Source organism: Dendrobium catenatum, unplaced genomic scaffold (assembly GCF_001605985.2).
Source record: "Dendrobium catenatum unplaced genomic scaffold, ASM160598v2 fragScaff_scaffold_120, whole genome shotgun sequence".
Lineage (NCBI taxonomy): Eukaryota > Viridiplantae > Streptophyta > Magnoliopsida > Asparagales > Orchidaceae > Dendrobium > Dendrobium catenatum.
In genome coordinates, this window is record NW_021318582.1 from 5,227 (window position 1) to 22,321 (window position 17,095).

Sequence of the window (17,095 nt, forward strand, 5' to 3'; positions counted from 1 at the left end):
ATCCTCTCCGTAAGGGCTGCATGCTCATAGTTGGACCTCTCTCTTGATTGCTGCGCATATGCGAGAACCTTCAAATCATCACAGTATTCATCAGTACTCAAATCAGGTAACCAATGGCTAATGGTCTCTGGAAAATGCTGTAGTTTGTAACTAGGAAAATAAGAAAATGTATGCTTTTTGATATTTCATAAAACACAAGAATTGGAATGTCTTAACTAGGATGTGTAAATAAGTGAACTTGAACTGAATTTACAAAATATATGCACGAAAATTTTTGGTTATGTATGAAATTAACAAAGGAAAATGAATGTGATTCTTAAAATTAGTAACAATAATCAGAAAAGCCTTCCCATCTAAAGAATAATCAGCTACTATCGTCTATGTAACATTTTATGTTGAATGGAAGCAATCAGTTGACCAAAATAACTAAACAAGTGAATATATTGATAGACCGGTCCAAACAGGACCGGTTCTCTATTACCAGAGGCGGATCATGTAGTTTAATTAAGAGAAAATTAAGGGGGTTTAGGATGGAAAATTCAAATAGAAGAAGCAATTTTTGGATTTACCTAAGGATTGTATGCTTAAATATGTTATGGGGAGTTTGTTGAAGGGACTTTATTATTAGGTTATTTGGGCTCTAGCAGGTGGCAAGGGATTTGAGAGAGCCGGATCTTCCTCCCCAATTGAAGATCCAACGATATCTTGAATTTCTCTTTATAGTTCTTTCAATAAAAATTATTATGGGGCGTTCTTCTTCGCAATTTTTCGTATTTCATTTGTTGGTTTTTGTGAAAATGCATCCACTACCTAACAAATTGGTATCAGAACACTTCGATCTAGGGAACCAAAGGCCGGAAGGAAAGAAGTAATGTTGGAGGGGGAATTAGGCCAATTGAAATCAAATTTTGTGAAAAAAACTTCAGATTTTCAAAACCAATTTGCATCCGTCCATGAAAAGATAGATGAAAAGTTCATTGTCGTTGAAGATCTACTGAAGAAGTTGCTTGAATCAAAACCCAAAACGACAACCTCAAAAACAGCCAAACTCAATATGATGACCTCAAAAATGAAGAAACCCACTGGCGGCCAAGGAAGAGGAGAAAACCCTAATCCGTTTAGGGGAGGAGAGAATCAAGAGGTGGATATTCTGGAGAGAGAATACGGGATGCCTCTGCTAGAGACTATTTCAGGGAGGAGATGAGTATTGGGTACAAGTGACGGGGTGCTGATTTTACAAGAAGAGGGATATATTATGAGTGTCAGGGTACTGATTTTGAAAGGAGGGGGGATTTTGAAGAAGGGTTCGGGTACGAGTGCAGAAGGGAAGATCGAGACACTTGGGGAGCACCACCCTTTCGGGGAATGAGAGGCTACGGAGGCGATCTGAGGGTAAGGAAGCTGTAGATGCCCATCTTTGAAGGCAAGGACGCACATGGGTGGTTCTAAAAGGTATTGATGTACTTCGTTGTCAACGGGTTGATGGAGAAAGAGAAATTGATGGTAGTTGGCCTGTGTTTAGAAGTGAATGCATTGGCCTGGTACTAGTGGAGAAACATCAGCCCAATTCAAAGTTGGAGGGAGTTCAAGGACTGCTTACTAAAGAGAACCCCTTACCACCTCAGACGGATGGAAGGATATAGGTGGTCAATAGGAGCTTGGAGCCATACCTATGATGCTTTGCTTCAAAGATACCTTGACTGTGGGTTAAGTGGCTGGCATGGGCGAAATACTAGTACAGCACTTCATCCATTCAATTTCCCATATGACTCCTTTCAAAGTGTTGTACGACAAGGATACACCTCACTTGGTACACTTTGGGCAGAATAACACATCAGTTTTTTTAGTATAGTACTTGGAAGAAAGAAATAGAACACTAGAGGAACTGAAAATACATATGTTGAGAGCCCAACAAATTATGAAAAGGCAGGCGAATGAGCACAGGAAGGAAGTCTAGTTTGAGGAAGGGGATATAGGGTGTATCTGAAATTTCACCCTGACAGGCAACGGACCATGGCAATTAGGAGGAATGAGAAGTTGGCTCTGCAGTACTTTGGCCCCTTTGAGATAGAAGAAAGGATCGGAGCTGTGGCATATCGATTGAAGCTACCTCCGACCATTATCATACATCTGATATTCCACGTGTCACAACTAAGGAGAGCTATATGGGATCACACCGCTAGTTAAGAGTTGTCCGCAACATTGACTGAAGATTTGGAAGTGATATTAGAGCCACTAGAGCTGTAAGGGGTATGCTAGGGAGGAGGGATCAAAGAAGTGTTGATCAAATGGATGAACCTTCTTAATTATGATGCTAGATGCGAACCTTACGAGAGGATGCAAGATCAATTTTCGGTTTTTCACCTTGGGAACAATGTGGATCTTTGGGAACAAGGTATTGATAGATCAATCCAGGAGGGATCGGTCCAGCCGGCCCAATTGAGCCCCTTGGTCTACAGCAGGCAGAGGCCTGTTGTTTTGCCTAACCATCCAACAGCCTGTCGTGGAGCCCATTGTTTTAAAGGGAAACATTGATTTTTGGCAAGCTCTAATTAGGGGAGGGGACGACTAATTGGTGGGGCCCATTGCTTAAAGAGGAAGAGGGAATTTTGGTAAGATTGGACCAAAAGGGGAGGGGGGGAAATTTTAGGCATGATCTGATTTTGGAGAGGGGCTAATTAGTAATTGAGATTATTTTTTATGCTATAAATAGATGAGAGAGGTTAGGGTTGTGATATCTTGTTTTCATGCTGAGTTTGTTCTTGTGTTTTTGTGTGCTTAGGGTTTAGAGACATCTAGAGAAGTAGAAGAGATAGATCCTCCTCTCGAATTGAGGATCAACTGTATCTTGTTCTATTCTTTGAGAGTTCATCTAATGCTACATTGATTGTGCTACTTCCTTTGATTTTTCTTTCAAAATTGTGTTGGCAAATGCTGAAATCAATCATCGTTAGGTTTACTCTTGAATTCTACAAGAGCTTCCTATTATATGGTTGAGGATAGTGCTTTCATTTCCCACTACATCTCTTTTGTGCAACAATGTCAATAGACAACCATCTCCTACAATTATACTTAATCATGCTATTGTTGTTGCCCTATTCAGCCATTTGTTCTCACTTTTTTCCTTTGCAGATACAATTAGGGGTAAGGGTTCTTTAAAACAAAATTTATCTGTCAAATTTCCTTTATTTATTTAGCACGGCTCAAATTCTGCTCAATACAAACTACCAATTACATTTCATAGCAAAATTGCTCTCATTTTTTCAAAAAGCTGACATTTTTTTTCTGGCATCATCATTTGTCTACAATTTAATTGAAAATTTTAACTTTGGTTACCAAAGTTCTGAGATATAAGTATTTTCCTATATGATTTATACCTAATTGATGATTTCTCAATTAGACGCCTAAATCATTGTCATGGGCTTATCAATCTATTTTTGGAATTAGATTATTCAGAATTTTTCTCTTCTCATTCATATCATGTGAATGGCCTACCAAAGCGTATACTAAAATAGTTCCTACACTTTAGTATGATGTGAAACTAAATGTGATAGACAAGAATTGCAATTAAGATATTAATAGAAGTGGTGAACTTTGCTTGGCTACCAATAAACCCTTTTATTTGCTCATTCACCTTGAGATCCCTCACTCAATCTCTTGAAAGTGGAGGTTAGCGGAGGAAAATTGCAAGCACACTTAGTGAAGCCACTAGAAGGCAAGTGAGTCCTAGGGTAGTAGTCGCCGAAGAGGTAATCGGAGTTGGAGGAGGTGGTGGATGACCAACGATGATCCAACGACCCTGAAGAATGTGCTCCTCGATTGCTTGTTCTAGGTGGTACTGGATGCGCTCGATGTACTCGTCGATGGTCTCGTCGTTGCCAAAGTATACGTCAAAGTAGGATGACTCTACGATATCAACTCTTCCTTGTTCATCAAATACAAATCCGTGATCAAGGTCGAGATCTGCCATGCAAGGGCATTGGAGTAACGTGGTGGTGATGTCGTAGAGGAGCCGTCGCTTCTAGGCAAGCAAAGGAGGTGCATAAGATATGGGAGGCTTGGGCAAATTGAGGGAGAGGGGCGGCTAGGGTTGGGAGGCCAAGAGGTAATAACATAAATTCTGAAATTCCTTCAGATTTTAGTGGGTTATGAGGGATTTAATTTGAAAATTCAAATTAATCAAAAAGGGGGGTAGGGGCGGCAATAAGGAGAAGATTGGGGCTGATTTAGTGGGGGAATTGGAGTTAATTTGGGAGAGAGAGAGAGAGAGAGACCATAAGGGGGCCGGCCAAATAAAGAGAGGGAGAAGGATTTGTGTTAATTAGGTGGGCCCCAAGCTTTAACTAAAGATTGCAATCAAATCTGAATTGAATTTCAGATTTGATTTAAATTAGGAGGTTATCTAAATTAGGTTTTGGGAATTGGAAAGTATTTGAATTTAAATACTTGATTGAATTCAATTAGGAAACTTTCCTAATTACCCATGGCGTATTTTAGGAAAGTGGGTTATGGAAATTTGAATTTGAACTCAAATTTGGAGGCAAGGGGAACCGGCGGCTAGGGCTTAGGAGAAGGGGGCGGTGGAGGGGGTGGAGGCCGGCGGGCTTGGGTGGTCCAGGGAGGCGACGGTGGAGAGGTTGGGGCTCGGTACAGGGAGAAAGGGGGCGATGGAGGAGGGTAGGCCGGCTGGTGTATGGGGGTAGGAAGGGTGGCCAGATGTTGGGAAGGAAGAAGAGAACGATGAGCCGCGAACCTTGGAATCCTCCGAAGGTTGACGGGTATTGCACTCACCCTCACCTAGGGTTGCTCCTCTCAAGAACTCACAAAGATATCAAGCAAGTAAACTAGAAATTTCATTCAAAGATCATCATCCAATACAATGCAAGGAAACCTTAATATATAGACCTCAAACTAAAAAAAAGGGAAAGGACACAAATACCCTCAGGGCTACAATAGAGACTCGCTACCCCTAGGGGAAAACTTGAAAAACTTAAATGACATAAATAAATAAAATACAAAATACATCAAAAGTAAAGACTACAAATTGTGGCCGTCGATCGGTATCTCTGTCGATGGTACACATGTCGAAATCTCTGACTGATGTCCTCATCATTCTCCCCAACTGGGAGAGAGCTCGACCCCGTCGAGTAAGGATCTCTAGAACTCTCGTACCACTCCCGTAGATCATGATCTAATCTCTACAACTCATCCCGGTCGATCCACGTGTTCTCTATCTCCGATTTTCCTGCCCATTGAACTAAATACCTTTGGTGACCACCATCTTTAGTGAAAATGATGTCATCACAAAGTATTGCCTCAATTTTCTACGCAATAGGTAAAGTAAGAATATTTGGAAGTGGAGGTAAGTTAAGGTTCTCACCAGGTAGGATCACACAAGGCTCATTGTTTAGTGGATTAGTGGGGTTAAACTCCGGACCTTCGAAGGCTACAATCTTCGATGTTAAACGTGGGGCTAATGTTAAAACCTTTAGGAAGGTCTAGCACATAAGCATTAATGTTTATCTTGAAAATTATTCTAAAAGGTCTTGCGCTTCTCGCATGTAACTTTTTAACGGTCCCTTGCGGGAACCGCCCTGGACAAATCCGAACCATCACAAAATCTCCCACTTCAAATTATTTAAATCTTTTCTTGAGGTCCGCATTAAGTTTATAGTTGGCATTGCTCTGTTCAATTCTTTTATTAATTTCTATATGCAATTCTTGTAAATGAGATGCTAATGCGAGCAAAAATTTGGGAAGGTCCCCAAATTTTTGCAAGCAAAAGCTAAAACTTCCTAGGATAATAAAAAGACACAAATATACCCAAAAGAATATAAAATACAACAAATAAACCAAAATACCTTCACTTTTATAAAATAAAATGACACCTTACAAACGATGCTTACAAACGACTCAAACAAGCTTATATAATAAAAACCTAAACTTGCATTCCTTGAGACGAAAGATACTGATGGGGTGGTCACTTGCGTAGAGAAGAAGAGATAAGAAGCCGAGAAGAAATGTAGACAAGCTCGCAAGCTTTCTCAAAGAGGAAAGAAGGGAGAGAAGTTGGACAAAGCTCACAAGCTTTTCCACAAAGAAACCCGCAAGTTTACATCTCCAAAAATAACTCACATAACATTCTTTTTTTCATCCCAAAACACCTATCTATAGAAGAAAAGGGCAGCCAAACAACCACCTAAAACTACTAAATAATCCCATTAAAAGAGGGAACTAGAAGGTCAAAAGACACCACAACAGCCAGCAAGAATTCTGCACAGAAAATAGCCCATGAAAAAACCCCACCAGCAGCCACGGGAAACCAAGCTAGCAAGGGACCCGAAGAGGCAACACAGGAAACAGGGCAAGCTTCACGGGAAAATAGCCAAGAAATAAAACCAAGAGGGGTTAACCACGGGAACAACAACAGCCAACAGAAACCGAAAAGACAAAGGGGAAGGGGAAGAGAACCGGTCATTGGGGGGGGGGGGAACCAAGGAGGGGAAACCAAGGAGCCAAAGTAAGGGGAAATGAATCTAATTAATTACATTAATGAGCTGATAAAGAATAAGAAGCTCATTAATGAGCTGATTTTTAGTAGAGATAAAGAAACTCTCCAAAATAAAATTTAACTTGTTTGCCCCCCCCCCCCTGCCTACATCAGATGTAGACTCAGATGTTCTAAACTTAGGACCCATTGGGATTAAATCTATAGGTTGCCTAGGTTGGTATCCGTACACAATTTCAGTCGGGCTCAGGCCCGTGGTTCGGTTAACAGAGCTGTTATAAGCAAACTCAGCAATGTGTAACTTTAAATCCCAATCTCTAAGGTTTTCACCAACCAAAGTTCTAAGGAGATTCTAGGCTTCTATTTACCACTTCAGTCTGACCATCTGTCTGGGGGTGGAAAGCGGTGGAGAATTTCAGTTTAGTGCCAATTTTGAACCATAACGTCTTCCAAAAATAACTAGTAAATTTTACGTCTCGATCGGACACTATGGTCTTTGGTAGCTCATGTAACCTGACAATTTCATCGAAATACAGTTTGGCAATCCTAGAAGCATCAAACGTTTTCGAGCAAGGGAGGAAGTGCGCCATCTTGGAAAATCTATCCACAACCACACACACGGAATCGTGTTTTCTAATAATCTTGGCAAGACCAAGGACAAAATCCATACTCACATCTTGCCAGGGTCAGTTGGGTACAAGGAGTGGTGTATAGAGGCCGGTGTTTTGCTTTCTTTGTTTGGCCAACTGACAGGTGTGACACTGCTTCATTAATCTAATAATGTCCCTCTTAAGACTCGGCCAATAAAATCGATTTTCAACGGCAGCAATTGTCTTGGTTTGGCTGAAGTGCCCCGCTAAACCACCAGCATGTAGTTTCCAAACTAGAAATTCATGGAGTGAGGTATTGGGAATACAGAGTTTCTGGGATTTAAATAAATAATCGTCTTCCACTAAGAAATCATCAATGATTCGATCTTTACCCGTTATCAGAAGTTTATATGTTTCTTTAAAATCAGGGCAATCCTTATATTCTTCTCTAATGCGCTCAAACCCAACAACTTCAGTCCTCATCTCGCGAGTAACAATCATCCTACGGCTTAAAGCGTCTGCTGCTTTATTTTCGGATCCTGCTTTGTCTTATTGTGTAGGTATACTCTTGCAAGAATTCAACCCAACTTCCTTGTCTAGCATTAAGCTTCTTCTGAGAGTTAATATACCGTAAGGCCTCATGATCTGAAAAGATAACAAATTCTTGTGGAAGAAGATAATGTCTCCAATATCTAAGAGATTGAATGATCGCATAAAACTCCTTATCGTAGGTCGAGTACCGTTGCCTGATATCATTCAACTTCTCACTAAAATAGGCAACATGGTGTCTTTCTTGTGACAAAACTCCTCCTATACCAATACCAGACGCATCGCAAGTTACTTCGAATACTTTAGAAAAATCAGGAAGACGCATGACTGGGGCCTCGACCATTCTCTTTTTGATCTCCTCGAAAGCTTTGGTGGCAGCTGAAGTCCATTGGAATTCACCCTTCTTTAGGCAATCAGTTATGGGCGCCACTATGGTACTAAAGTTTTTAATAAACCTCTGATAAAAGGTGGCCAATCCATGAAAGCTCCAAACATCTCTGATATTTTTAGGTTCAGGCCACTCGTTAAACGCTAGAACTTTTTCGAGGTCAACGGATATTCCTTGATTAGACATGATGAAAGCGAGAAAAGTGACACGATCGATGAGGAACCTATACTTTTTTGGGTTTGCGTACAATTGTTCTTTCCTCAGAACTTCACAGACTTGCTTCAAATGATTCAAGTGAAGATCCACCGAACTATTATAGATCAGAATGTCATCAAAATAAACCACAACAAATTTTCCTAAAAACGGTCGCAAAACTTGAGTCATAACTATCATGAACGTACTAGGAGCGTTACTAAGGCCAAACGGCATAACCATCCATTCATACAACCCATCTTTAGTTTTAAATGTCGTTTTCCATTCGTCCCCGGGGCGGATTCTGATTTGATGATAACCGCTCTTAAGATCGATCTTGGAAAATAAAGTTGCTCCGGTCATCATGTCCAACATGTCATCTAGGCGTGAAATGGGGAAATGATACTTCATCGTAATATTGTTGATAGCACGACTATCAACACACATCCTCCAGGAGCCATCCTTTTTGGGAGTTAGAAGTGCGGGGACGGCACATGGGCTTAAGCTTTCTTTGATAAATCCCCTTTGGAGCAGATCGTCAACTTGATCTTTTAACTTGGCATGCTCCCCTGGGTTCATACGGTAGTGGGGGAGGTTGGGCAGTGAAGCTCTGGGTATTAGGTCTATGGCATGTTGAATATCTCGTAGAGGGGGTAACTGATTTGGAAGATCCTCGGGAAAAACATCGACGAAGGTTTTAAGGAGTGGTTGGACTTCTATCGGGACTGGTTCTCCTATTTCTTCATTAGTTTCACGGACCACTAGGGTGTACATGGGAGCTCCTTGGTTAAACTCATTTTCCACTTCCTTTGCAGTCAAGAGATGTAATCCCTTGTTTGGTTTGACAGGGGTTGGTTTGACTTCCGTCTGATGGGGTTTTGGTTGTGAAGGTATAAGCTTGATCTTCTTACTGTTCTACTCAAACAGACAGGTGTTTGTTCTCCCATAAATATGGACATCGTTGTCAAATAACCACGGGCGACCGAGGATAATCTGACCCACATCCATAGTCAACACATCGCACCAAATCTTCTCTTGATATCCAATAAACTCTATGGGAATAAGACTCCTATCCTTAATTTCTATGGTAGTCGAATTAATCCAAGCGACCTTATACGGGTTAAGGTGGGGTGTCATCTTTAGGTCAAGTTTGGATATCATAGCTGAAGAGACTGCATTGATACAACTTCCACTGTCGATGATAACTTTGCAGTTCTTATCACTGATCATAGTAAAGGTATGGAAAATCGAAGTTCTTCGCCAATCATCGCTGGGTTTGGGTTGGGACAACGCACATCTAACGACTTGCAGATCAACAGGGTTTTCCTCGTAGAAGAAGTCTTCTTCATCGTCAACAGGATGAGTCAATTCAATTTCAGGTTCTTCTTCTTCTTCAACCTCTTCGATTATGGTGACCTTGTATGGACTAGAACACTGTGAAGCGATGTGTCCATAACTGTGGGACTTATAGCACTTAGTTCCATAAGTGGCTTTGGGAATGTCACGCTTGGGAGTCTTACCTTTAAAATCAGGGCAAGGTTGAGCTGGGCTAGCAGTTCGTCGGACTATAGAGCCTGTGGGTTGGTTTTGGGGTTGACTGGAGGAAGCTCTATACGGGGTTGGGCAGGAGTCTAGCTGCTTGGCGTGGGAATGGGTCTAGACTCCTCGAGGTCGAGCACTAAACTGTAGGCTGCTTCTAAAGTATCAACTCCTCTTGCGAAAAGCTCGTTTCAGAGATCTTCCCTAAAGCCAGCTCTAAACATGGATAGAAGTTGAGCAGGGGTAGTGGATTCCTCGCCATTACAACGAATCATGAAATCGTCAAAGGCGGAGATGTAATCTTTCACGGGTTTGCTACCCTGAGTCAGTCTATTCCATTAATTTAAGAGCTTAGGGTAATATGAGGAAGGGAGATATTTTTTCTTGAGCTCTTGCTTCATAGACCACCAATCGATGATAGGGTGCTCACCTCGAGCTTCGCGCATGTTTTTCAAGTTTGTCCAGTATTGGTTGGCTCGACCAGTAAGTTTCATTTCGGCGAATCTAACTTTCCTAGCTTCTGAAATGCTATACCATTTGAAATAACTATCCATCCCTTTGAGGCAATCTAAGAAGACTTGAGGGTCGAGGGTGCCATCATAGGAAGGAGCATCTATTCGGATGTTCTTTGGTAGTTGAGCGTCATTATCTATCCAAGTGGGTTTATTTCCTATGGGGTCCTGATTGGGACTAAGTTTATGACGATAGTGATCCCACGGCGGTCCATAATCAGTCCGGGCATCATCACCATAGGGCGAGTGCGGCCTAGAAGGGGTGTAAATTGCGGGCTGTCCTAACCGTTCAATGTTATCAAGTCGCTCACCCGTTTGGTGTCTAAAGTCCGCTATGTCAGTCAGGGTGTTCCTAATTTGTTGAGTAACTGTCCCAAGTTGACCTACGATGAGGTCTAGAGTCGCCTGAATATGTTCCTGATCCATGGGTAGGGGCTAAGGGATGCTAGGAGAGGTAACGGGGTAGTGGACAGCACCTAGACACTAAGATAATACGCTCCTAATGCCTCTAAATGATGCTGAAATGAACAAGACAGCAAACTACAGTGAAGACCTAAGTTTCTAGGGTGTGGACAACACCTAAACACTAGCTTAGACTCCCATAAAGGCCACTAATTGGTGCAGGAATTTTCTGGACAGCAAGACTAACAAGGGTTTTAAAATTTTCTAGGTGGTAATGAGCATGCAATGACACTTAAAATTGAAGTTAAAATTCCCTAGGATGACTTCTAGATGCATAGCCTATGCTGGCCATGCTCTGATACCAAGATGATGTGAAACTAAATGCGATATACAAGAATTGCAATTAAGATATTAATAGAAGTGGTGAACTTTGCTTGGCTATGAATAAACCCTTTTGTTTGCTCAAGTGAAGGTTTAAGAATATGGCATGAAAGATTAAGTAATAGCAATTGGTTACAATTTGAGATTAGTAGGACTTGCAAAATAACAACCAATAACTAGTAGGTAATGCAAATAGCAAATGTAACAAAAGCCTCAAATTTATGATCTAGGTCATTCACCTTGAGATCCATCACTCAATCTCTTGAAAGTGCAGGTTAGCGGAGGAAAGTTACAAGCACACCTAGTGAAGCCACTAGAATGCAAGTGAGACCTAGGGTAGTAGTCGCCGGAGAGATAATCGGAGTTGAAGGAGGTGGTGGATGACCAACGATGATCCAACGACCCGGAAGAATGTGCTCCTCGATTGCTTGTTCTAGTTGGTACTGGATGCGCTCGATGTACCCGTCGATGGTCTCGTTGTTGCCAAAGTATACGTCAAAGTAGGGTGACTCTAGGATATCAACCCTTCCTTGTTCATCAAAGACAAATCCGTGATCAAGGTCGAGATCCGCCATGCAAGGGCATTGGAGTAACATGGTGGTGATGTCGTAGAGGAGTCGTCGCTTGTAGGCAAGAAAAGGAGGTGGAGAAGAGATGGGAGGCTTGGGGAAATTGAGGGAGAGGGGCGGCTAGGGTTGGAAGGCCAAGAGGTAATAACAAAAATTCTGAAATTCCTTCAGATTTTAGTGGGTTGGGAGGGATTTAATTTGAAATTCAAATTAATCAAAACGGGGGGAGGGGCAGCAATGTGGAGAGGATTGGGGCTGATTTAGTGGGGGAATTGGAGTTAATTTGGGAGAGAGAGAGAGAGAGAGAGAGAGAGAGAGAGAGAGAGAGTCCATAAGGGGGCCGGCCAAATAAAGAGAGGAGGGAGAGGGATTTGTGTTAAATAGGTGGGCCCCAAGCTTTAATTAAAGATTGAAATCAAATCTGAATTGAATTTCAGATTTGATTTAAATTAGGAGGTTACCTAAATTAGGTTTTGGGAATTGGAAAGTATTTGAATTCAAATACTTGATTGAATTCAATTACGAAACTTTCCTAATTACCCACGGCGTATTTTAGGAAAGTGGGTTATGGCAATTTGAATTTGAACTCAAATTTGGAGGCATGGGGGAACCGGCGGCAAGGGTTTAGAAGAAGGGGATGGTGGGGTGGAGGCCGGCGGTTGGTGGTCGGAGTGGCTGGCGGGCTTGGCTGGTCCAGGGAGGCTGACGGTGGAGGGGTTGGGGCTCGGTCCAGGGAGAAAGGGGGCGGTGGAGGAGGGTAGGCCGGCAGGTGTAGGGGGTAGGAAGGGTGGCCGGATGTTGGGAAGGAAGAAGAGAACGACGAGCCGCGAACCTTAGAATCCTCCAAAGGTTAATGGGCATTGCACTCACCCTCACCTAGGGTTGCTGATGTGATGCATGAGTTGAGTTCCACAAGATTAAGAAAGGAGATTGAATAATAACTTAACCGTTTATATAATTATGCTTCAAATTAAAATCGGTTACAAGAATTCGAAAGGTTCCACTTGCTTAGGCAAAGGAATTACAAGGAAAATTAACCAAACAATTTAAGCCAATACAAAGGGTAACGTAAAGCTAAAAGCTAGTGATTTGAATCCAACAATTAATAAGGAGTTGTTCACCTTGAGGCCTCTGCTCTCTTTCCTACGAAAACTAGGTTGAGCGGCGGAAAATCGTCCAAGCTAGAAGTGAGGTTTCCACGAGGAGGGAGGAGCCAATGAACGTTGTCGTGGAGAAGGAACTCGGAGGTGGAGGTGGCACGGGAGGATGGCCTTCGATGATCCATGTGTAGTCGGAGAATTGGTCGTCGATGGCGTCCACTAGTGTCGGTAATATCCGATCCAAGTACTCTTCGACGGTATTGTCGAAGCCAAATCCAACGTCAAAGAAAGGAGATCTTAAGACGTGAATATCTCCGTAGATGTCGTAGAAGAGCCCATGATCAACGGCAGGTCCACCATACACCATGGATTTGAAGACGAGCAATCACCACAAGAGTCCAAGAGGAGAGGTGGTCGGCTAGGGTGGAGAGGCCAAGAGGAAGCAAGTATTTATCAAATCTGAAGTAATATCAGATTTCTGGATGTGGAGGGAGGAGTTGGGTGGAGAGCTCAAGCCAACTCCAGGGAAGTGCTCAGGTAGGAGATAAGGCTTCAGAAAATATTTCAGATTTTCTAAAACTGATTTTTAGTGAGGAGATGAGCTGGAAAATAATTTGAAAATCCAATTAATTTCCAAAAGAGGGGGGCCAGCGAGTAATGAGGGGTTAGGGGAATTAATGGGAGGCCATTAATGTAATTGGAGAGGGAAGCAAAACAAGGGGAGAGGGAGTTTAAAACTGAAATTATTTTCAGTTTTAGTGAAATTGGAGGGAAAAATTATTTGGACTTAATTAGGATTTCAAATAAGATGAAGAGTTAATTGCCTAATTAATGGGAGTCCAAATAGGGGTGGCCTACGGCATGGCTAGAGAGAGAGGGAGTTAGGGAGAGAGGGAGAGAGGTTTCCAAAATTGAAAGATGACTAGGAAAATTTTTAAATTAAATCCAAATCAATTTTAATTTAAATTTGGATTCATTCAAAAACTTTCCATATATAAAATTTCCAAATTTAGAAAGAAATTCAAATTTTGGAATTCAAATTTCAATGAGAAGTAGGGAAGGGGAATGTGGGGAGGTGGTGGAGAGGAAAGATGGCCGGCGGCAAGGTGGCTGGCCGGCGGGTAGGGCTCCAATGGTGACAACGCTCGTGAGAGATTTGGCTTCTTCCAACTATTGGCCTTTGCTTGCAGGAGATTATGGTGGAGAAGACGAACGTTGCATGTAACTACCTAGAGAACTCACTAAGAGATCTCTAAAAGAAAAGAACTCACTAAGAGATCTATAAAATGGAACTCACAAAGAGAACGCAAAAACAAATTTTTCATTCAATACTTCATTAGCCTCATACAAGATACAAGAGCCATATAAATAGGCTCCAAATGAAAGCAAGTACAGAAGTCTAAAATGCCCTTGGGCTACAAGAGAAAACTAATACCCACAAGGGTAAAAATGGGAAAAACTGAAAATAAGCAAGTAATATATGAAATGCAGATACAACAGGTCATCGGTAGTAAAGGCCCTCCATCATGGCCGTCGATCTCCGGTGTCGCCTCTGATAAACGCGCCGGAATCTCCTGTTGATGCCCCCATCAGTTGCTCCTCTCAAGAACTCACAAAGAGATCAAGCAAGTAAACTAGAAATTTCATTCAAAGATCATCATCCAATACAATGCAAGGAGACCTTAATACATAGGCCTCAAACTATGAAAAAAAGGAAATGACACAAATGTCCTCAAGGCTACAATAAAGACTCGCTACCCCTAGGGGCAAACTCGGAAAACTGAAATGACATAAATAAATAAAATACAAAATACATCAAAAGTAAAGACTACAAAATCATGGCCGTCGATCGGCGTCTCCGTCGATGGTACACATGTCGAAATCTCTGACTGATGTCCTTATCATAGTATCTCTAAGGAGCCTCCTATTACCACAACATGGATAATTTTCCCTCATATTTTTGTCCACTTTATTATTCAATCTACAATATACTCACTCTAATCAATTTTTTGGCAATCGATACAAGAGGATAGTACTATCGCAAAACTCTTTTGATCGTCTACAACCTAAGTTATTGTGAGGTTTCTACTTCTTTGGCAAGGGAGGTATGGATGCACACTAGGACATCTAGTTATTTGACAAAAAATGAAATTTGGGTGTTTACCCTCATAATGTTAATCTTGTAAAATCTTTAGTCATGAATATACTGATTACTTTAAGGCCCATTTGAAATAAAGAAAATCATCCTTTGGGGCCCTATTGTTCAAGAAGGTTGAGTTTATGAGTGATAAATACAAATGATCCAGTTGAACTTATAAAATTGTTCGAAGTTGTTCCTTTAGACTTGTCCCCTCCAGAATGGTCTCATGCTCTGGAACCTACTCTTACATTTCCACTTTTTTGAGTCAATGCCTTCTACATGTTGTTGGTATGTTTGATGTTAATTTCCATTTGCTCCTCCGTCTTTTGCATTAGCAAATATCAATGTCAGGCATGTTGATACTTTTAGAACCTTCTTTGGGAAAGCTATCTTTCAAAAACGTTACAACTATATTCCCAAAAATGTTACTCATGATAGTTTTGAAGTAGAGGTTGTTGATGATTCAAGCTCTATTAGTCTCAAGATTCCATCAAAAATTAAGTTGATTTAGTGGAGAAAAAGTTTCAACTCGTGTTCTTTTCTCCAAGAGAAACAAGTCAGAAAATAGCATTTCTTCATTCCCAAAGTTTACTACATTTCAAGTTAGATACAATAATTGCTCTGATGACTGGCACTCGTGGCTTACTGAGAATCTAAATGTGGAACCTGCTACTTACATTTCAAGTTAGATACATATACAATTTTTTTAAGTTATTTTGTAACCTTCTCACTTTTTGGTAATAAAATTTCAATGTAAAAAAAAAGGTAGTGTCAACTTGTATATAAGTACTTTTGAATCCCATATGTATTTTGTCACACCCGTGCCAATGTACACACATACATCCCCCCTCACCTCCACTACCCCCACCCCCAACCCCCACCCCACAAACCAACCACATCTCACCCCACACACACAAAAAAAAAAAAGAAGTTTATGAACCCATAATTAAATCTAGTTAAGATTAAAACAAACAACAGCTTCGTTGATACTTTTTTTCAATAATGTACTTTAAAAATAAGGGAAATGTAAGGAAATATTGTTTGAACCAGAGAGATTTTGAGCCTCACAAAAATGCATATACTCGCTGCTGAAATGGTAAAAAATCCTCAGGAGTTACTTGAAGTTTTACCAGAGAAGTTCTTAGAGAGCAGTAAACTTGAAATTCTAAAGCCCCCTTCTCAGAGGTTTATGGGAGAAGAAATAAATTTTAAGTATCTGTGCAAAATGCTTCATAACAGGCAATTTATGCACAATAACAAAAACTTATCCACATAGTTAAGCGCCCTCTTATACAGGACACGACCTGATTGCGATGTTGCATAAAATAGAAACTGTAGACCTTATGTTTGAAATTACTACTGAAATATTCCATCTTTTTGCTTCCCGAATTAAGTCTGCTTAAAATACAAGACATGATAACTGCAAAACACAGTTACACTTCAAAAAACTACGCAAAGTTAAGGACCATATTTCACTTCTATAGACCGTATAACTTAATGTTTTTAAGGTCATCAAAACAAACCTGGTGGATGTAAGGCTCCATCTGATGCAATAGCTCATATCCCTATCACAAATAACAAGAACAACTGCTGAAGCCACGCAACAAAAGGAAGAAAAATAATGAATGAATATGCAATCAAAAAGATTACTTGTTTGAAGTAGCGCAGATGAGCATCCATTGTGCCACTAACAGCCTCAAGAAACTCAACTCTCTTTTTAGCCTCAATATTGGAAAGAGCAGTAACCTTTAGACATAATAGAGTGGTGCCTCGTAAGAAAAGTATACAAGAGGATAAATAGATATGCGAGAATGAACACGGGTACTTCTCCTTGATGCTACAATTTTTTTACTCATGAACATCTAACTTATAATAAAAAGCTTAGATTTTTGTTAGTTTTATAATATGCCTACCACCAGATCGAAAGACTTTGCACCTACTTGTAGGCAAAATTATAAGATATTCCTTACTCGGAATTAAACTTGCAAAATTTCTTCAAAAAACATAGCTTCTACTACAGCCCTTTATTTCAGTCAACTATAAGTGAAGTGTACCGATTAATTACGACTTTACACAATCACAAAGCGATTATTATAACTACGGCTATAAACCTAGAAATTGCTTGGTCAACATAGCTGGTATAAATGAAAAAGAGGCCAAAAACTTGCACCAAGAAAGGCAAGAAATATGCAATGCTCAGCAAATCAAAGAAACACCTACCAGAT

The 17,095-nt window shown here is 40.9% G+C and overlaps 1 long non-coding RNA gene across 1 annotated transcript; it reads right to left on the bottom strand.

Moving 5' to 3' along the window:
* LOC110092764 lies at positions 1-16,631 on the bottom strand. Its single transcript, XR_002302624.2, has 3 exons — positions 16,521-16,631; positions 16,394-16,435; positions 1-68 (listed from the first exon to the last, which is right to left on the bottom strand). It is a non-coding gene; the product is annotated as an uncharacterized LOC110092764 (long non-coding RNA).
* Between the last annotated feature and the right edge of the window lie 464 nt (positions 16,632-17,095).